The sequence below is a fragment of the Equus quagga genome, chromosome 5 (genome assembly GCF_021613505.1).
Source record: "Equus quagga isolate Etosha38 chromosome 5, UCLA_HA_Equagga_1.0, whole genome shotgun sequence".
NCBI lineage: Eukaryota > Metazoa > Chordata > Mammalia > Perissodactyla > Equidae > Equus > Equus quagga.
This window is the reverse complement of record NC_060271.1, coordinates 69,170,652-69,194,207: the sequence shown is the minus strand read 5'-3', so window position 1 is coordinate 69,194,207 and position 23,556 is coordinate 69,170,652. Positions and strand designations below refer to the sequence as shown.

General features: G+C 35.9%; 1 pseudogene; it reads left to right on the top strand.

The window, feature by feature from the left end:
• The first annotated feature begins 420 nt into the window (after positions 1–420).
• On the top strand, positions 421–22,436 carry LOC124239657 (tigger transposable element-derived protein 1-like; annotated as a pseudogene).
• The last annotated feature ends 1,120 nt before the right edge of the window (positions 22,437–23,556 follow it).

Sequence of the window (23,556 nt, the reverse complement as noted above, 5' to 3'; positions counted from 1 at the left end):
TTAGGTAGCTCCAGGACCCACAGAATACTCCAAAGGATTTGACTTTCTGACAGCAGAGAGTTGCTTGAGGAAAGACACTCTTTGGAGCAAAAATGATTGCAGAAGAAGGATACCTGGAAAAAGGGATGCTAAGGTGAGATGCCTCCCTTGTGATATCCCAGCAGATAGTTCAGAAAGCTTAGTTCCTGCAGAACTTTTACAGCTTCCAAAGTATTTGACTAATAATTACAGAATGAGGAGTATTTATAGTTATCCTTTTTATAACCCCTATTAGCTCATGTATTACAAAGATCAGGCAACATTTCTCTCATGATTAACATATACCAGGAATGAGATGAAGAATGGAAAGTGAAAGAAACAAGACACAGTCCCCAATAGAAAAAATGCTTGCTGTCCAGAGGGTTTAACGGATAAGGAATCATGACAGAGCAGAGTAACTGTTATGATGGAGGTGCTTCCAAGGGTGAGGGGAGCATGTGCTGAGAGAGTCATTCTGTCCGAACCAATAACAAAAGAGCCTATAAATTATGTGATCTATGGAGCAACAAGAAGTCTGTCTCTCCAAAGCTCCATGACTTGATAATAAAAGAATCTCTCTTGGAGCTATAGATGGGAAAGAAAGTCAGTGGCAAGGAGAGTCTCTGCAAAATCTGGCCTGCTTGGGGGGCAAGGCCAAGAGTCCTTGGGCTAAGCTTGTCTAGAATAGCATATTAACGACTTTATAAGGATCACAGATTGTATTAAACTTGACAGCATTTATTTCATTAACTAATTCCATCAATACATGCATTCATTCTTTTACCAATTAAAAAAATTGGTAAACAATTTCTGTGAGTATACCAAGCTATTGCCAAGGTTCTACACATGTTTAAAACTCATTTTAAAGCCTGACACTATATGAATAAATGTGTTTATTTCTTTGAAAATGATAAAATATTTTTAACAAATACTTTCATAAACCTCTAACACATAAACCCTTTAAAATGCTATAAGTCGAATTCCTTTGTTCACACCATCATAAACAATCACCAGGCTGCAGCAAATCTTAGAGGTTTTAGTGAAGCAAAACTGAGACCCAGAGAGGGAGAGCGAATTGGTAAAGGTCACACTGCTAATTGACAGGCGTGACATTTAGAATTTAAGATTTGCTTCACTGAGCTTCTTTTTGAGAAAATGAATTTTTGCAAAAATCAAGCAAATAATTGGACGGCATAGAGATTTCAGCAATGGTGAACAAAAGCTTGAGACAGGAGAAAGAGATTTGCAGTGAGAGAAGCAACAGAGACAGGAACGGGTGGTATGTGTGATGTTCCGGTTAGCGGTTATTTACAAGGAACCCTCCTCTGTCTGTCAGTGAGGTGGCACAGCATAGTGTTTAGAAGGAGACACTGGAGTTGCTGGCCTTTGAATTCCAGCTCAGTCTCTTACCATTTATGTGACCTTCACCTGTGTACTTAAACTCTTTGTGTCTCAGATGCCCTGTGTGAAAAATGGGGAAAAGAAATTATCTCATAAATTACTGTGCAGATTCAATATGTTAATACATTTTAGAAGGGGGACATGGCATAATATAATCCTCAAGCTGTGTTTACCCTCTAAACTGCGTCAATTGCCTACAGGAGGACTGTGTCTGTCCTCACCTTTCTACTCACATGGAGAATTAGGAATTGATGAGGGAATCTTGAAGGCTGAAGACCTTAGAGACCAGCTTTGCAGCATAGAAATTTGGAGTTCTGAGGTTAGAAATGAAGTTATGTTGTACATGTTCCTTTGTGTCACTAGAAAATCCGTCTCATAGACATGATTGGGTACAGCAATATAACTTGGAGATACAAGGAGAAACATTTAAAAAGCATTTGTAGCACAATGGAAGAAAGACGAAGAATACAATATCCTTGTTTTATATGGTGCAATTGTGAAATCCTAAACTATGAGATATGTTAGCGATAAGGATAAGAATATTAGAGATCATTTAGTCCAGCAGACCATTTCACAGATATAGAATTCGATATGCAGCATAGTAATTCTATCAATACCACATCTTACTCCATAGGAGACTTGGAAGTGAACCCACGGTTCCTGGCTTCTAATCTAGTGAATTCAGGTAAGCACAGCTGGGCCTAACTTAACTGGCATTGGCGACATTATTTTCTCTTACATGCTTGTTTCCCTTTTCCTTGGTGACCCAACTGCAATCCAACAGCTGAATTTCAGATTTATAGAATGGATCAAACCAGTAGGTGTTGGGGGCAGGTGACTAGGCCGTATCCAGGAACAGGACAGTAGCCAGGAGTCCCAGGAGCTGAGCCTTCCACATGGAGCAGTAAGTCCATCGGGTAAACAGGATATTGGCACAACCACTGGGACAAAACCTGAGACTAGCAAATAGAATCCATACTCTAAAGTGACATTATAGAGATCTAAGCAGAAGCATGGCCTCAGAAGAAACGCTGTATTGTGTTGTGAATAAACAGTGAGAGGGTTACCCCTTCCTAGAACAGAACAGCACTATAAAGAAATTAAAGAAGAACCTAGTAATCAGAAACAGGCCATAGATAATAGTGGGACTCGCTAACAGACTGATCTAAAGCTGAGCCTCAACAACCTAGCCTTGGGCCCTTTATTCTTCTGGTGATTTTAAGGACAGCTTGCTAAACGGGGCATATAGGAAATTGCAGTGAGTGAAGAGTCCTCAGCAATGTCAATTGAAACATGTATGGGCAGAGTCAGGAGAGTCGTTAAAGCTGTTCTGCACCTCTGGTTGGATGTCCTAGGAGCTTCTGATCTTGAATACAAGTTGGTTCAATGGTTCACATACAGAATTGCATAACCTTGAATTACTTAGAGATACTCCTGGTCCAAGGGTAAAGGCAAAAGGGTCCAACAGTTGCAGCTCCACTTCTTCATTCCCCATTTATCTTATTTTATATACAGGTTTTACATAAATTTTATTTGAAGAACAACAAGGCTGCCAACATATAATAATGAAGTTGAAAAACTATTATTGAATGTCTTGATTTCCCCCTTTCCTATAAAATCTTTCTTGTCCTGAGTTCCATTCTTTCTATCTGTTCAAAACCTGGCAAAATTTATAAACTTACTTGAACTCAGATATTCACAAGTGATAATAGCTTTATTCATTCATTTGTTCATCCACTATCCATCTAGCCATCGTCTCAGCAGACACTGAGATGAGACAATGCGCAAAAAAGTAACAATCCTGTGTGGAGGCAGACATCCGAAGAAACAACATAGCATTGTACAATAAGATGCAGATAACAGATTTCCATGGAGGGACAAGCTCCACTGGCGGGGGTTGATATTAGGGGAGAGTTAGGGACCTCCTGGAGTACATACACTGAGGGAAAAATAAAAGGACGTTTGTATCAATCACACAAGGAGAAATAACTTAGCCTCTAAGAGAACAACATGTTCAAAAGCACATTCTTGTAAAAAAAGAAATCAATATATGGCCTTTGCTGGTTACTGCATTAACATTGAAACAGGCTCCTCCTGACTCAAAGCTAAGTTTCAAGAACGTGTATGTAATAGTCTTTGTGGCAGGCTGGCTGGGAGGCTTGAGCGTGAACCTCACCACCAGCCTAGTTCCTTTGTCTATGTCACAGCTAGCCCTGCACTGCACAACCTCTTAGCTTTCTTGTGCTACTGGAGTTTTTCCTGATTTTTTTCTTAAACATACGAACTACCACTTAATGCAATGGTTGCAAACAATTTTTTAGCAACATTTAAGCTCACATGTGTATGAATATTCAGGGAAAAGGCCAGAGCCTATGTCCCTTTAACAACAGAACAAGGAAATTCTAATGATCATAGATGTTTTGACATCAGTACAATCAAATGCACAACTCCACAAGGCATTGTTTACGTTCTTTTCACAGCAATATTCTTGGATCCCAAGCACAGAGAGGACTCATCTGACAGGCAAATGAGTACTCTTATCATTCACAATTGGAGATTCTGTGATATTTTAAGTTTTCTAAAAAGAATAGAAATGTTCATTAAAAGCTTAATTCAAGAAGGGATGAATCCATGCATGCATAGACATAAAATAAAGACTGAGAAAGCTCTGAGGTAGAAACTTCCAGAAGGAAGAACAGAACAGAACATTGTAGAAGAAAAAATGGATTTTAAAAAATAAAAGTGCGGAGCTTGGAATCCCATCTCATCACACACAAGGAAGGTAATCGAGAATGCATGTATGCTCTCCTTTATGCTTCTCCTTCCCCCAGGAGCCTCCTTAACATTTGTTAGAAGAATCTGGGGGGGACCTTCACTTTCACACCTGCATAGCAGCTCCTGGTACTGATGAGCCCCATGAGCAAAAGTTTCTCAGTGGGAAGTGCAAGACATGTCAGCAGTGACGACAAAGAGAAAGAGTGACACTAGTACACACCTGTGATTTATGACTCAGAGGCTTTTGGGAGAGTTGTTTTCTGACTGTTGTTTTGTTTCTGTGTTTTGGTTTGTTTTTATTTATTTTTTTAATTGCTGTAACATTGGTTTATAACATCATATAGATTTCAGGTATATACATCATTATAATACAACTGCTGTATATACTACATCGTGTTCACTGCGAAAAGTCCAGTTTCCATCTGTCATCATACAAATAACTTCCTTTACCCAACTTGCCCACCCACTCTCCTTCCCCTCTGGTAACCACCAATCTATTCTCTATATCTACATATTCGTTCATTCGTTCATTCGTTTTTTATCTTCCACACAAGTGAAATCATATAGTATTTATCTTTCTTCATCTGACTTATTTCACTTAGCATGATCCCCTCAAGGTCCATCCATGTTGTCCACAAACGGAAAAATTTCATCTTTTTTTATGGTTGAGTAGCATGTCATTGTATATGTATGTACTACATCTTCTTTATCCATTCATTTGTCAGTGGGCACTTCGGTTGTTTCCCTATCTTGGTTATTGTAAATAATGCTGCAGTGAACATAGGGACACACATATCTTTTGGAATTAGTGTTTTTGTAATCTTTGGACAAATACCTAGAAGTGGAATAGCTGTATCATATAGTAATTCTATTCTTACGTTTTTGAGAAATCTTCATACTGTTTTCCATAGTGGCTGCACCAATTTACATTTTCACTGCAGTGTATGAGGGTTCCCTTTTCTCCACGTCCTCTCCAACCCTTATTTCTTGTCTTTTTAATAATAGCTAACCTGATGGATGTGAAGTGATTTCTCATTGTGATTTTGATTTGCATTTCTCTAATAAAGCAAGTTGAACATCTTTTCCTGTGCATATTGGCCATCTGTAGTTTTTATTTTTTTTATATTCCCTGTAGCCTGAGTCATATTCACGATATTTATAATGCCTTTTTGATCTCTAACTGCATACAGCCACTCATTAAAGCATGTAGAATCCTAATGGGACCAATTTAATGGGGCCAGGCCTCTATTGCCCTGGTCTTTGGTCCTCTAAATGTTATTATATGGTCAATTAAGGATATGAGTCTAGGTGATAAAGAAATTAAAAATCAGAACAAAGACATTACCTATACCAGAAAACCCACTGAAAAAGCTCTTTCTCTCTCTCTCGTATTTTTTTTTTTCAGAAACGAGATAAGTTTATATAAGACATTGCCTATGGTAAAAGCAATTTAGTGAATATTCTTTTCCCACCCTCGTCCTGAAAAGAGACTACAAATGTCCAACAGTAAGTCTGTTACAACAGCTTCCAATATGTTCTCAACTATTTCTTGCTTCTCCTTCAGTGACTGGAAGTAGTAAGAAATTCAACATTGGCCCAGCTGCCAGTAGAGAGCAAAGTTTGATTTTATCCTCAGAAAGTTCAATCAGATCACAGAAAAAGAAATAAACAAACAAACAAAAACCCCTCAAAAACTTGAAACAATGCTTACTCTGAAACTACAAAATGTAAACAAGTCACAAACGTGAATTGGGAATCAAAATAAGATCAGACTTCTAACTCTCAGTACGTCCCAGTGGAGCCAAGCCTTCGATATTCTGAGAAGGAATTATTTTGAATCTTAAATTCTATATCTAGTTAAAGAATTAAATATGAGGGGAAAGAGATGAATAAACATGCAAATACTAAAAAAGTAAAAGAAAATCTCCTTGAAACTTTTTTCAGGAAAGTAAGAAGCTTGGATGTGGTCCTTCAAAATCAAGGAAATAAACTAAGAACAAGAACTTGTGCCATCTCCAAAACAGGGAAGGAAAGGTAGAAGTGAAGTGAGCTGAATTCACTCCCACAGCTCAGCAGCAGGCCTAGCGAACAATTGGTCCAAAATGGTGTCAGGGAACTCAGGCTCCATCGCCAAAGACCAGTAACACATTGGAGACACTTGATTCTCATGTGTTTGCATTTTGGACAGTTGTTTTAGACTTGTATCAAAGAGCTTGTGCATGCAGTAGTGATAAGGGTAAAAATTTCATAAAGAAAATATGTGGCAATTACTAATTTCATGTGAAAAAATTCTCAAGAAAAAATATAAACCTAGCTCATAACTGACTCAGCAGAGAAGAATAGCTCACACTCTTGGTAATATAAAGAGAATATTCATTTAACTAAACATGCGAAACAGTCAAGTATGGATAAAAGGGTATGCATATACATGAATGCAGTATGTAGGTGTGTGTGTTATTTTGGGGGGTAATTAAATTTGGACTTAGAATGCTCTGGGGAGGAAACTGTTATTCATCATTCTAAGCCTTATTCTAAGATTTAACTTTATAATTTATACATGTACTACTTTGATTAAAACATTAAGATATTGGGCATTTCTTCAGAAGCTGATGACTCAGAGTGTGTTGTTCTTGAGTTGAGGTTTTGAGGGAGTTACATGCTGTCTCTCGTGTCGCATAGTGTTGCCAGATACCTGAGAAAACTTGTGGAAGTAAGTAAGGGGAAAAAAGGTAAAGAGAAGTCTGACCACTACTTCTCTCTTTAAAATCAGCCTCTCTGCCATTCTAGCATGCATACTATAAATTGCTCATCACTGATTCCAAAGGATGTGTGCAACCCAATTGGATCATTTTTATTTTTTCTCTCTCCCTCTTTTCTTTTTTCTTTACTACTGCCCAGTGATTTCCCATTTCACATCTGTCCCCTTTTAAAACCTCTAGACAGTTCTGCTGTCGCATGCAATAACCTGTCCGTTTATTTTCTGTGTAATTTCCTTTTACTTTATTAGGAGTATGTTGGTTATTTTTTAAAGGCAAGTTCCAAAAGTTGTGGTAGGGTTTTGTGGATTGGGATTTTTAGCTGAATTTGCTTGTGTTTCATAGTAGTTTTCCTCCTGGGAAATAAACTGTGCTGGCAGAATTAGATTAGCCTGTTTTTGAGGCTATTTCTGCATTCTAGTTGATTCTTTCAAATTGCGTTATTTTTCTTCCTCCGAGAAATGATAATGTTAAAAATGTGGTCAGGGTCCTGTTTTGAAAATTAAAAGCCCAGACAGAGCAATTTATGATTTAGCAACGGATTACTGTGGACAGATTCTAGAACTTTGATTTAGGCATCTAGCTTCCCTGATTCATGAGCTTCATAGCTGTTGAATGTGTCACTATAATAACAATTCATCTCATTTGTTAGGGAGTGTGTCCCTCATTGTCAACTCAGTTTGAGCTACACAAATTTGTGAAGATTCAGAATATTGAGGAATTAGTGTCTGAAGCACAATCTATTGTGAGAAAATTTGATGAACAATTCCATTTGTAAGTGAGATTGTATAGAACATGTTTAGCCTACTTAAAAGAACTAAACTATCTGATGGATCTAACATTCTAGTTGTCTCTATGCAGATAAAGTCTGCTACTGATGTGGTCAGTAGATACATTAAAAGGGTCGCTTTCTCCTTGGAAACAGCTCCTAAGCAAGCTGTTCTGGTTACCATGTGATTTTGAAAGTAAAGTTGTCTTTTATCTACAAAGCCTTTGCCTTCAGCTGGAAATGATCTCTCCTTTTGCCCATTAATTTATTTATGTGTTTACTCAAAACAAATTCATTTGATGTTGCGGTTACAAAGATGAATGAGATATGGTCTGTTCTCAAAGTTTGTATAGCTCATTAGAAGACAGATATGTAAAGGAGTGGAACAAAATTTTTTGTAAGTGCAATTGTTTTAATTAATTATTGTATGATATGGCTCAATGGGGAAAAATGCTAAGATTTTTTTCCTAAAGGGATAGATGATGTGGTATGCTCCAGATGCAGAGAATAGCATCTACAGAGCTCAAGGAAACACATTTCTGAAGTGGAAAGTAAGCAATTTGTATCTCTGTATAATAAGTAGAAAGACTGGAGATATAGTTGTAGGCCATATCAAAAAAGGCCTTATAATAAATTCTAAGACCTGATAGTGTAGACAAAACAAGTGGTAACGGAGAGCTATTGAAGACCTCAAACAGGCGAGTAGTATGAATAGAATTGCAGACAGCTGAGTAGAGTGGCTACACGCCTGGAGGCAGGGGATTAAGTTAGGAGGCTAAGTAAATCACACAAGAAAAAGTGTAGACCAGACCCAGGGTAGCAGCAATGTGATAACCAATTATGTTGACAGTATAATGCAAAAAGACTTGTTGACCTGGAATGTAGGTATATGTTTATACATATTTGTATTTGTGTTTTTGTGTGAATGTGCATGCATATGTACACTATGGAGGAGAGGTGATAAAATGGTGAAGTAAAATGCCATTGTTACTATAAATTTTACATCATCTTATGTGTCTCTGTCGTTTCTTCTCAAATAAATGGCAAGTTCCTTAAAGTCAGTGATTCTCATAAATTTTTGAAAAACTGTGGTAAACTATGTGAAACAAATTTGTGTTTATTTTTAAGTTCATTTGCAAAACTTTTTTGGCATCTCAAACAAAAACTCTATAAACGCTAAGCAATGACTTCCTATTCTCCCCCTCCCTCCAGCCCCTGGTAACCTCTAATCTACTGTCTGTTTCTATAAATCTGCCTATTCTAGATATTTCATATAGGTGGAATCATGCAATACAGTTTCTTTTGTGTCTGGCTTACTTCACCCCGCATAATGCTTTTAAGGGTTCATCAACGTTCTAGCATGTAACAGAACTTCACTCCTTTTATGGCTGAATAATATTCCACTGTATGTATATACGTTTTATTTATCCATTCATCTGTTGATGGACACTTGGATTTTTTTCCACCTTTTGACTATTGTGAATAAAGTTGCAATGAATATTGACCTAAAAGTATCCGTTTGAGTCTCTCTTTTCAATTCTTTTGGGTATATACTTAGGAATTGAAGTGCCCGGAGTAATTCCATGTTTCACTTTTTAACAAACCACCAAACTCTTTTTCAAAGTGGCTGCATGATTTTACATTCCCACCAGCAATGTACAAGAGTTTCAACTTTTCCACATGCTCACCAATGCTTATTTTCTACTTTTTTTTTATTATAGCCATCCTAGTAGGTGAGACGTAGTGTAACATGTGTTTTTTACTCTCAATGTCTTACACTGCCTTACATTCAGCAGATTGTTTATATATGTGTATATACCATATATAAAAATGTAGATATAAATTTTATATTTAACTGTGAATAAAACTATATGCATAATTATATACATACACATGTATATAATTATACATACACATACACATGTGTATGTATATAATTTGATTATATACATACACATGTGTATGTATATAATTTGATTTTTAAATCAAATCAGACTAATCCTTCCCCCAGGTGTACATTCAATACAAATTTGTAATATTTTTAATAGCCACCAAAAAAATATTGTAGCTGTAGAGTAATAAAGTGTGGATATTCATGGAAGGAAATGCTCTATAACAATAAGAAGAAACTCTACTGCAACTACTTGAAATAATGGGTGAAAGTCACAATGTTAATGCTGAGAGACAGAAGCTGCATACAAAAGACTTTATAAAATGTAATACAATTTACATTTCAAAAACAGGCAAATATATATCATGCATAAGTAAGGATTTTCTTTAACGTTGGGTTGCTGGTGCCTGGAAGATGATACGAGAAGGGTTTTTGGAGTCCTAGTCATGTTGTTTCTTGGTAGGTGCTGGTGACTTGGGTGTGTACACTTCATCAATATTCATCAAGCTGTACTCTTAAAATTTTTGCTCTTTATAGAGTTACAATTAATAAAAGAAATGAAGTGATAGAAAAAGCTGCAATAGTTTTCTATTTGATAAAAGGAAAAGGAATTAAGAGAAATTGAATTATATTAGTCCAAATCTTGGCCCAGTCCAATACCAGACATGGGGCCTGGAATATCATATGTCAAATATCAGGGCCTCGGTTACTATAACTGTATGACTGAGGATTATATGTTTCCATGATGTGTGTTTTAATGATTAAAAGATATAGGATAGGTGTTACATCTGCCATTAATCCACACTCAGTAAATGCTGCTTACCATTCTCTCTAGCCACCATAATTGTGATACTGCAAAGCTGAAGTTGTTATTGTGTTCAGCAAAGACGATGAAATTATATCATCTTGCAACCATTTGCCATTTATAATTTTTATATTTAATTAGTAAATTCAGATAATTAGTTTTTCTTTCCATTTTCTCATTTCAGAATAGCCAAAACATGTAAGTAAATATTCATTGTTTCTCTCTTTTTTCTGGGGAAGATTCACTCTAAGCTAACATCTGTTGCCAATCTTCCTCATTTTTTTCTTCCTTTCCACCCACCCCCAAAGCCCCAATACATAGTTATGTATAAAAATATTCATTTTTAATTGAGATTTTTTTTGTGATTCCATGAATTGTCATAAACTATAACCTAGGGAAAGAAAAGAGATACATGGAGAATTTGGTTTAGCATAGTAAACATACAGATAATAGATATTAAAAATACATCAAAGAGAAATTACAAATTGAGTTTCAACTGAAAGATACTAATCAATGCAATAGTATTTTCTCCATAACTGTTATTATGCAAAAAATATTTGGTGTATTACATAAGATATAAGTTTAAAAAGTCCTAGAAAAACTATGTAGGTGGTAACCAAAATACCACCAGTCTTATAAAGGCAACCATGTAATATTGCCCCAGGGTACAGTATAACTAGCTCACCGGAGTAGAACTGAATTGAACTTGGTTATGGTAGTTGATGAAACTTCTGAAATCATGTTGAATGTGGTAATTTCTAACCTTCCACATCATGTCATTTAACTCCTGAACCAGGCCTGCGCTGTATCTATGACAAATGGCAGTGTTCTTATTTTTAGATATTAGACAATGAGACCTGGAGAGTCTAATTAAACTTCCAAAGATCCCACAATCAGTAAGGCAGCCCTGGAGCCACAGTCTTCTGATTCCTGAGTAGTTTCTGGTCAGCTGTAGTTACAGAGATTCCCCATTTTGGAGCACAAAAGAACTTTTTAGCTCATTAAATATGCAGGTCTTTTAAGCATCCTCAACAAATCCCCAGGGATTCTGAATAACTAGTCTGGATTTTTGTCCTAGAAATCGCATTTTCAGCAATTGTTGATTCTGTAATGGTTACTCTGTGTATTATATTTTGAGAAATACTGTTGTTCTGGTCTTGATCCTATTTTACCTCAGTTCCTTGCTGTGCTCTGCTCAGTACGGCAGACACTGGCAGGAGTTCACAGGATGAGAGGAAGAGAAAATTCAGAGTATCCCCCTCCCCCACCTCAGGCTGGGTCTCTAATACCCCTGGTGTGTGTTGGGGATAGGGTCTCCTCCAAGGCTCCAGCTCCCACAGGGGAGCACTACATTGGTTCCATCTCCTACCAGTTGACCCTTGGTCCCTGGGCTCCAGGAACATGACATCCTCTTTTTGTCCCTACATCCGTAGGAGTGAGTATTTTCCTGCTTTTGCTAATGTTTGGGTTGCCACGCCCTCCTCTTTTGGCTGCTTAGCTATTACCTCAGGTTTTTAACCTACTCCCTGTGCTAACTTTCATCTATTTTAAACATTTAGAGTGAGTTTCCCTTTTTTAGTGTAGACCCTGACTGATACAACTTCCATAGTTTTTTGTCCAAATGAAGTTAAATTTGTGCTTTCAAATATCATGTAAGTGAATTAATGCCCTATTCCAAATCCAGGCTACACCTATTGCCTGCCAACTGGAGTGCAGGAATCAAATTGGTCACCTGGGGCCAAGGGTAAGCATAGGAGGGTTAAACAGAAATGCTCCTATGACAGGTCCTACTGAATTAGTGACTAGGGGTTTCATTTGTTCATTTATGTATGTACTTACTAATGCACAAAAGATAGCACAAAAATGAATAAAAGGCCAAAACTATGGCAAAAGTACTGATTGATTTTTCTTACTCACTAAGCTTGACACATAACATCAAGCTCATGAAATAAGATTCAAAGATTACAGGAACTGGTCTCATTAAATCTTTAAGGATTCCACCATAATGGTTTTACTTAAGACTCCAATGGAAAGAGATAACTCCAGTGCATTTTTTATTTCTATTTCATTCTGCAGAGAAAAGATACTAGATGAAGAGAGTGAAGTTCTGGGTTCTTGTCCCAATCTTGCCACCAATTCAGTGAGTGACTTTGGACCTCACCCTGTTCATGTATAAAATGAGGAAAGTCTAAAGCAATCTCTTCCCATAATACACTATGATAGTTGCCCATTTTCCCTCTTGGGCAACAAGAAATACTTGACATGAGATCACTTACTGTGTGTGAAACACGTGAGTACTTACAATGCCAACAAATTAATCAGCTAGCTATCTAGTGGCAGGTATGCTCTTTACATTCAGAGATGTCTTTGTATGGCAATCAGTCCTTTCCTTCCTACGTTAGCCAGGCAACTTGAATTGGGCAGACTTATGATGTAAACTTGCTTAACTTGTTTAAGAGACAACTGTTCTATGTTTTCACCCAAGATGTTTTATTCTATAGTAAAAAGACTGAACTTTATACATGTTCATCTTTGTAATATATTCTTAGGAAGCATAGCCGCAGCAAAGATCTGAGAAATTTTAAAGTTACCTTTAAAGAACATTTATTGGTTGTGATACATAAAGTATATCTAAATGTAGAATAATGAGTTTTCTCATTTATCCTTTTAATTTACATATCAATTTAAAAATTTTTAAAATGAATTCTCAAAGTTAGCAATGAAGAAAGGATCAACCAACAAGTGACATATTCTTCTGTTTGGAGAGAAATCCTATATACTGTCACCTATCACTATGAGTTTTCTAATCTGACGTTTTGCCTAGTTCAGGTCTCTGGAATTCTCAGAGTCTGACCCATCCAACATCTCTCTTCATTTTTCTTATTCAACCATCAATTTCCTTTAACTTCTCCAGAGCTTCCCTTCTAAAATTAATTCCATCTTCCGTACTTTTATCATTAGTGTTTTACACTCACCATCTTCCTTTTAATGTTCTTTAAATTTCTATCCATTATTTTTTCTTTAACATCATAAAGGGAGCCCACACTACACTCCCATATTTTCCCGTGTGTTCCTTCACTCTTCACTCTTCAGGGCTGCATTTTCTAGGTAGTGAAACTATATATATATTCTCCACCTACCGGGAACAATTATTAGCATGTTGTCATATTTACTTTAAGTGCCACTTGTGTATGTATCACTTCTCATATACTACCTAATTACTGGATCTCAAAACGTATAGTCACTATTTGGTAAACATTTGAGTGTGTGTGTTGCCACTTTTCAGTGAATCTTACTTCTTACAACTTTCTCCTCCTCACCTCCAATTCCATTGCCGTTATTTGATACTGGCATCTAGGAGAAAATATTCTACTCAATCCATGACTAAACTCTTCTTAAAAGTGGTTCAGGATGAGAGCAGGACAATTTACTGTACTTAAGGCACATTCTCTTGGGATTTTGAGTCCCTATTTTAGATCTAGCTGGATGGCAAGATTTGCTTGGGTCGCCTCAGGATTAGGTGTTATTCTCCTGTGGAGACAACTTTGATGAGCTGACTAGGAAAGACCTGCTGTAGACCTTTGGGGAAAATCTTCCCTTGTGCTCTATTGTCTTCCTTGGTTTGCATTTTCTGGTATTCCCCTTTCTTCACCATTGGCTTAATAAAATCTGGAGGGTCTAAGTTAAGGTACAGGCCTGAGCAAACATACCACAAAGGAGATTTGACATGTTTTTACAGATCTAAGACTGAGTTCTACCTGGAGAAAAGACAGAAGGAATCTTTGTACCGCCATGTCATTCAGCACGGTTACCTGGAGACTAGCTTATGGCCTAGGAAAAATGCCTTATGGCAAAATGTAGTTTTGTTTGGAGCGTTCTTTCAGCATATCTCTCACATAAACCTAGCACAGACGCGTGCAGTTGCTCAATGTCAAGGTTTCTGCTGGCCACCAAAGACAGCTTGACTAACATCCTTACTGCTATTTTATTCTGATGTCTTCACTTGTGCTGGTGTTTTCTTCCGTCCAATCCTTAAGAGTAACATCATCCTCAAAACTCAAACATATTCCTTTTTTGTTCTTTGCTCCGTACTCACGGAGTGACCTTATTTGTTTCCAGGTCTTCAGCTGCTGTCTCTAGGTTATTAAGTACAAAATCTAAATCTAATCTGATAACACTCCCATGCAATAAAAGCATTTCATAATGCCTTCTGGACATTTCTATCTACAAATCCAGTAACACTTAATATATCTGCCGCAGAATTTAGGCTCTGTCTTATCCCTCATGCTCCATTTTTGACCCAATTCTTGTATTTCTTTATATCTCTTAATGATGCTAAAACACAATAAATTCCTTAAAGTTAAAAACAAAAAAAATCATAACAAAAAATATGGCGCACACCAATATGTCTCTCAACCCTCTTCACATATTCCATCAATTGTAATTTAGATGTATCTTTAAATCTAATTTTTCTTTCTAACCCTGCTGCCACTCATTCATCCAGGGGTCCTCATTATCTTTTGCTTGAACTTCTTAACTGCTCTCCATGCCAATGGTTTTATGCCCATTCTAATCCATTTGACACATTGCTGTCATTCTTTTTTATTTTTGATCTTAAATAGACAGCTTATTCATTTTGACAGATGTACAAATGTCTTACATCACAATTAAAATATAGAATATATCCATCATCTCAGAAAGTTCCAATATTTCTCTTTCTAGTCAGTTGAAACCAGGATCTATAGATTCAAATCCATACATTTACTGATCTATAGACTTGAAAATACATCTATCTACATTGAATCTATAGGTACATCTATAACATCTACATAGAGAATTAAAATCTTAACCAAATGGGGTTTTCTAATATAAAAACATGGCTTATCTCTCTGTTTAGTTAGGACTTCTTCTATATGCTCTTCAAGTGTTTTACAGTTTTTGTGTAGATATAAAGTCTTACACACTTTTCATTAAATTTATTCCTAAGTGCTTAAATTTTTTATTATTGAGATATAATGAACATAAAGATCTTATTAGTTTCAGGCATACATTATAGTGATTCAATATTTATATACGTTATGAAATGATCATGATAACTCTAGTTACTATCTCTATACAAAGTTATTACAATATTATTGACTATATTCCATATGTTGTACGTTAGAGCCCCTTGAGTTATGTATTTTATAACTAGAAGTTTATACCTTTAATGCAGTTCTCCTATTTTACCTGACCCCCAATCCTTCCCCATCTGGTAACCACCGGTTTGTTTCCTGTAACTATGAAACTGTTTATGTATTGTTTTGTTTGTTTCTTTATTTTTTTAGATTGCACATATAAGTGCAATCATACAGTATTTTTCTGTCTCTGTCTGACTTATTTCACTTAGTGTAATACCCTCCAGGTCCATCTATGTTGTTGCAAATGGCAAGATTCCGTCCTTTATCATGGCTGAGTAATATTCCATTGTGTACATATATGTATGGAACATGTATATATGGAAAAAATATATGTATATACATGATCTTCCTTACCCATTCATCTATTGAGGGATACTTAGGTTGCTTCTATGTCTTAGCTATTGTAAATAATGTTTCCATGAAAAAGAGGTGCATATATTTCTTCAAATTAGTGTTTTTTGTTTTCTTAGGATAAATACCCAGAAGCAGAAATGCTGGATCATATAGTAGTATAATTTTTAATTTTTTGAGGAACATCCATATTGTTTTTTATAATGGCTTCATGGGGGCCGGCCTGGTGGCACAGTGGTTAAGTTCACACATTCCGCTTCTTGGCAACCCAGGGTTCGCCAGTTCGGATCCTGGGAGCAGACATGGCACCGCTTGGCAAAAAGCCATGCTGTGGTAGGCATCCCACATATAAGGTAGAGGAAGATGGGCATGGATGTTAGCTCAGGGCCAGTCTTCCTCAGCAAAAAGAGGAGGATTGGTAGTAGTTAGCTCAGGGCTAATCTTCCTCAAAAAAAATAAAATTTAAAAAAATTTAAAAAAATGTAATGGCTGCACCAATTTACATTCCCACCAAGAGAGCATGAAGGTTCCTTTTTCTCCCCGTCCTCACCAATGCTTGTTATTTTTTGTCTTTTTGATAATAGCCATTCTGACCAGCGTGATGTAGTATATCATTGTGGTTTTGATTGTCATTTCCCTCATGATTAGTAATGTTGAGTATCTTTTCATGTGCCTGTTAGCTGTCTGTATGTCTTTTTTGGAAAAATGCCTATTCAAGGCTTCTGCCCATTTTCTAACCAGTTTTTTTTAATAGTAAGATGTGTAAGTTCCACATATATTTCAAATATTAACCCCTTATTGGATGTATGATTTGCAAATATCTTATCTAGTTCAGTATGTTACCCTTTCATTTTGTTGATGGTTTTCTTTATTGTGAAAAAGCTTTTTAGTTTGATGTATCCCATTTGTTTATTTATTCCTTTGCTGCCCTTACCTGAGGAGAATTGTTCAAAAAATATTGCTAATACCACTGTCGAAGAGCTGACTGCCTATGTTTTATTCTAGGATTTTGATGGTTTCAGGTCTTACAGTCAAGTCTGTAATCCATTTTGAATTTGTTTTTGTATACAGTGTAAGAGACTGGTCCAGTTTCATTCTTTTGCATGTAGCAGTCCAGTTTTCCCAACACCATTATTGAAGAGACTCTATTTTCCCCATTGAATATTCTTGCATTTTTTGTCATAGATTAATTGACCATATATGCACAGGTTTATTTCTGGGGTCTCTATTCTATTCCGTTGATCTGTGTGTCTGTTTTTGTGCCAGTACCACACTATTTTGATTACTATAGCTTTGTAGTATAGTTTGAAATCAGGAAGTGTGGTACCTCCAGTGTAGTTCTTCTTTCTCAAAACTGTGTTGGCTAGTCAGGGTATTTGTAGCTCCATACAAATTTTAAGATTCTTTGATCTAGTTCTGTCAAAAATGTCATTGATATTTTGATGGGGATTGCATTGAATCTATAGTGTGTTTGGGGTAGCATGGATATTTTAACAATATTAATTCTTCCAATCCATGAGCATGGTATATCCTTCCATTTATTAGTGTCATCTTCAAATTCTTTTATCAATGTCTTATAGTTTTTAGTGTATACGTCTTTCACCTCCTTGGTTAAATTTATTCCTAGGTCTTTGGTTCTTTTTGATACAATTGTGAATAGGATTGTTTCCTTAATTTATGTTTGTGATAGCTCATTATTAGTGTATAGAAACACAACCAATGTCAGTATAATTTTGTATCCTGTGACTTTTCTGAATTCATTCATTCATTTATTATTTATTTATTTTGTGGGAAGATTAGCCCTGAGCTAACAACTGCCATCCATCCTCCACTTTTTGCTGAGGAAGATTGGCCCTGAGCTAATTCCATGCCTATCTTCCTCTATTTTATATGTGGGATACCTGCCACAGCATGGCTTGACAAACAGTGCATAGCTCCACATCTGGGATCTGAACCAGTGAACTCCAGGCCACCAAAGCAGAAAGTGCGAACTTAACTGCTGCGCCAGTGGGCTGGCCCATGAATTCATTTATCAGTTCTAATATATTTTGATGGGCACTTTAGGATTTTCTGTATATAGTATCATGGCATCTGCAAATGGAGACAGTTTTACTTCTTCCTTTCCAATTTGGGTGCCTATTACTTCTTTTTCTTGCCTAATTGCTGTGGCTGGGACTTCCAATACTATGCTGTATAAAAGTGGTGAGAGTGGGCATGCCTGTCTTGTTCTCAATCTTAGCAAAAAAGCTTTCAGCTTTTCACCATTGAGTATAATGTTAGCTGTCGGTTTGCCATAAATGGCCTTTATTATGTTGAGCTACACTACTTCTATATCCATTTTGTTGAGAGTTTTTATCCTAACTACATGTTGAATTTTGTAAAATATTTTTTATGCATATATTAAAATTATCATATGATTTTTGTCCTTCATTTTGTTGATGTGGCGTATCACATTGATTGATTTGCAGATATTGAACCATCCTCGAATCCCTCAAATAAATTCCACCTGATCGATGTGTGTTATTCTTCTAATATATTGTTGAATTCAGTTTGCTAATATTTTGTTCAGAATTTATGTTCATCAGGGATATTGGCATTTAATTTTCTTTTTTTGTAGTCTCTTGATTTGATATCACGGTAGGGTTGGCCTATAAATTGAGTTTGGAAGTATTCCTTCTTCATTGTTTTGGAGTAAATTGAGAAGATAGGTATTAATTCTCATTTAAATATTTGGTAGAATTCACCTGTAAAGTTGTCTGGTCCTAGGATTTTGTTTTCTTGGGGGTTTTAAAATTATTGACTCAATTTCATTACTTGTAATCAGTATATGCATATTTTCTATTTCTTCATGATTTAGTCTTGGAGGTTTGTGTATTTCTAGGATTTTATCCATTTCTTTTAGGTTTTCCAATTTGTTGCTGTATAATTGTTCATTATGATCTTTTGTATTTCTGTGGTGTTAGTTGTAACTTCTTTTTCATTTCTGATTTTATTTATTTGGTCCCTCTCTCTTTTTTCTTGATGAGTCTGGTTAAATGTTGATTGATTTTGTTTACCTTTTCAAAGAACCAGCTTTTAGTTTCTTTGATCTTTTCTATTCTTTTCCAGTCTCTCTGTCATTTATTTTCAGTCTGGTCTTTATTATTTTCTTCCTTCTATTAACTTTCAGCTCTGTTCCTCTTTTCTTAGTTCCTTTAGGTGTAAGCTAGATTATTTATTTAATATTTTTCTTTTTTCATGAGGTATGTCTGTTTGCATTGATTACCTCCTAGACCTGATTTGGCTGCATCCCATAGATTTTGAAAAATTATGCATCCATTTTCATTTTAAGGTATTTTTTGACTTTCTCTTTGATTTCTTCATTGAACCATTGGTTGTGTTTAGTACCATGTTGTTTAATCTCCACATGTTTGTGTTTATTCCAGTTTTTTTTGTGTAATTGACTTCTAGATTCATACCATTGTGATCAGAAAAGATGCTTGATATGATTTCAATGTTCTTAAATTTATAGAGACTTGGTTTGTGGCCTAACATATAACGTATCCTGGAGAATCTTCCATATGCACTGGAAAAGAATGTGTATTCTGTAGTTTTTGGATGGAATATTCCATATGTATCTTTTAAGTCTATCTGGTCTAATGCATAATTTAAGGTCAATGTTTCCTTACTGATTTTCTGTCTTTGTGATCTATCTGTTGATGTACGTGAGGTATTAAAGTCCCCTACTATTATTGTATTCCTGTTGATTTCTCCCTCATGTCTGTTAATTTGTGTTTTGTATATTTAGGTGCTTCTATGAATAGTGCATCAATATTTAAGAATGTTAAGAAGCTTCTTGGATTGATCGCTTTATCATTATGGATTGTACTTTGTCGTTTGTTATAGTCTTTGTTTTTAAAGTGTATTTTGCTGATATGAGTATTGCTATCCTAGCTTTGTTTTGTTATGATTTACATGGAATATTTTTTTCCATCCCTTCACCTTCAGTCTGTGTGTGTCTAGATTTTAAGTGAGTCTCTTGTAGGAGGAATATAGATGAGTCTTTTGTTTTTATCCATTCAGGCACCCTATGTGTTTTGATTGAAGCATTTAGTCTATTTATATTTAAAGTAATTATTGATAGCTATGCACTTATAGGCATTTTGTTAGTTGTTTTCTTGTGGGTTTTTTTGGTAGTTCTCTGTTTCTTCCTTTTTCTCTTTGTCTCTTCCCTTGTGGTTTGGTGGTTTCTTTCGTTTTATGTTTGAGTTACTTTCACTTTATTTTTTGTGTATCAATTATAGGTTTTCAGTTTATGGTTACAATTAGGTTTATACATATTGACCTATATATACAGACATACCTTGATTTATTGTACTTCATTTTACTGTGTTTTGCAGATTTTCTTTTTTACAAATTGAAGATTTGTGGCAACCCCATGTCAAGCAAGTCTGTAAGTGCCATTTTTCCAACAGCATTTGCTCACTATGTGACTCTGTGTCACATTTTAGTAATTCTCACAACATTTCAAACTTTTTCATTATTATTATATTTGTTATGGTGATCTGTGATCAATGATATCTGATGTTGTTATTGTAATTATTTTATTTTGGTGTGCCATGAATTGTGCCCATATAAGAGGGAAAATATAATTAATAAGTGTTGTGTGTGTTATGACTCTTCCACCAACCAGCTCTTCTCCTATCTCTCTCAGGCCTACCTATTCCTGAGACACAACAAAATTGAAATTAGGCCAATTAATAAGCCTACAATAGTCTCTAAGTGTTCAAGTGAAAAAAAGAGTCATGCATCTCTCTTGTTGGTTCAAAAGCTAAAAATGATTAAGCTTAGTGAGGAAGGCATGTCAAAAGCTGACATAGGTTCAAAGTTAAGCTTATTGTGCCAAGCAATTAGCCAAGTTGTGAATGCAAAGAAAGTATACTTGAAGGAAATTAAAAGTGCAACTTCAGTGAACACACAAATGATAAGAAAGCAAAACAGCCTTATTACCGATATGGAGAAAGCTTTAGTAGTCTACATAGAAGATCAAACCAGCCACAATATTCCCTTAAACCAAACCATGATCCAGAGCAAAGAACTCACTCTCTTCAACTCTACAAAGGCTGAGAGAGGTGAGGAAGCTGTGGAAGAAAAGTTTGAAGCCAGCAGAGTTTGGTTCATGAGATTTAAGGAAAGAAGCTGTCTCCATAACATAAAAGTGGAAGGGGAAGCAGCAAGTACTGATCTAGATGCTTCAGAAAGTTATTCAGAAGATCTAGCTAAGATAATTAATGAAGGTGGCCACAGTAAACAACAGATTTTTGATGTAGACAAAACAATATATTGGAAGAAGATGCCATTTAGGACTTTCATAGTTAGAGAGGAGAAGTCAATGCCTGGCTTCAAAGCTTCAAAGGATAGGCTGACTCTTTTGTTAGAGGCTAATGCAGCTGGTGACTGTAAGTTGAAGCCAATTCTCAGTTACCATTCTATAAATACTAGGCCCCTAAGCATTTATGATAAATCTACTCTGCCCATGCTCTATAAATTGAGCAAAGAAAGCATGATGACACAACATATGTTTACTACATGCTTTACAGAATATTTTAAACCCACTGTTGAGATTTACTACTCAGAAAAAACGATTCCTTTAAAAATATTACTGCTCATTGACAATGCATGTGGTTACCCAAGAGCTCAGATAGAGATAGACAATGAGATTTATGTTGTTTTCTTGCCTGCTAACACAACATCCATTCTGCAGCCCACGGATCAAGGAGCAATTTTGACTTTCAAGTCTTATTACTTAAGAAATACATTTTGCAGGTCTATAGCTGCCATAGATAGTAATTCCTCTGATGGATCTGGTCAAAGTAAATTAAAAACCTCCTGGAAATGATTCACCATTCTCGGTATGATTAAGAACAGTTGTGATTTATGGGAAGAGGTCAAAATATCAACATTGATGGGAGTTCGAGAGAAGTTGATTCCAGCCCTTGTGGGTGACTTTGAGGTGTTCAAGACTTAGGTGGAGGAAGTAGCTCCAAATATGGTGGAAATTGCAAGAGAACTAGAATTAGAAGTGGAGCCTGAAGGTGTGACCGAATTGCTGCAATCTCATGATCAAATCTTAATGAATGAGGAGTTGATTCTTACAGGTGAGCAAAGAAAGTGGTTTGAGAGGAAATCTATTCATGGTGTAGATGCTTTGAAAGTTGTTGACATGGCAACAAAGGATTTAGAATATTACATAAACTTTTTTAGTAAAGCAGTGGCAGGACTTGAGAAGATTGACTCCAATTTTGAAAGAAATTCTACTGTGGGTAAAATGCTATCAAACAACATCACATGCTACAGAGAAATCATTTATGAAAGGAAGAGTCAATCAATGCAGCAAACTTCATTACTGTCTTATATTAAGAAATTGCCACAGCCACCCTAACCTTCAGCAACAACCACCCTGAACGGTAAGCAGCAATCAACATCGAGGCAAGACCGTCCACCAGCAAAAAGAATGAATCTCTGAAGGCTTAGATGATGGTTAACATTTTTTAGCAATAGAATACTTTTTATAAATGTGTGTACATTGGTTGTTTTTAGACATATGCTATTGCACACTTAATAGACTACAGTACAGTGTAAACATAACTTTTAAATGCACTGCGAAACCCAAAAATTCATGTTACTTCCTTTATTGCAATATTTGCATTATTGTGGTGATGTGGAAATAAACCCACACTGTCTCTGAGGTGTGCCTGCACAGTAGTCTGTTAATCTGATAGTCACTTAATTTTGAATGTATTCTAAAAGCACTACATTTGTACTCCCCCCTCATTTTATGTTCTTGATATCATATTTTACATTTTTTAATTTTGTGTATCCCTTAACTACTTATTGTAGTTACAGTTGATTTTACTAGTTTTGTCTTTTAACTTTTATATTAGCTTTTTAAGTGGCTAATCAATTGTCTTTACTAAATATTTGCCTTTAGCAGTGAGAAATTTTCTTTCCTATTTTTCTAATTTCTAGTTGTGGCCCTTTCTTTTCCACTTAAAGAAGACCCTTTAAGATTTCTTGTAAGGCCAGTTTAGTGATGATGAACTCCTTTAGTTGTTGCTTGTCTTGAAAAATCTTTCTCTCTCCTCCTTCAATTCTGAGTGATAACCTTGCTTGATAGAGTGTTCTGGGTTCTAAGTTTTTTTTTTTTTTTTCCTTTTAGCATGTTAAATATATCATGCCACACCCTTCTGGCCTGTAAAGTTTCTGCTGAAAAATCAGCTGATATTATTATGGGAGTTCCCTTGGATGTGACTTGTTTTCCTCTTGGTGTCTTTAAGATTCTCTCTTTGTCTTTAACTTTTGCCATAATTATATCTTGCTGTGGCTCTCTTTGGGTTCATCCTGTTTGGTATTTTCTGTGCTTCCTGGACTTGGATATCTCTTTCCTTCCCCAGGTTAGGGAAGTTTTCAACCATTATTTCTTCAAATAACTTTTCTGCCCCTTTATCTCTTTCTTCTGGGACGGACACCTATAATGCAAAAGGTACTATTCTTGGTTCCCAGAGGTCCCTTAAACTATCCTCATTTTTTAAATTCTTTTTTCTTTTTTCTGTTGTGATTGGGTGATTTCC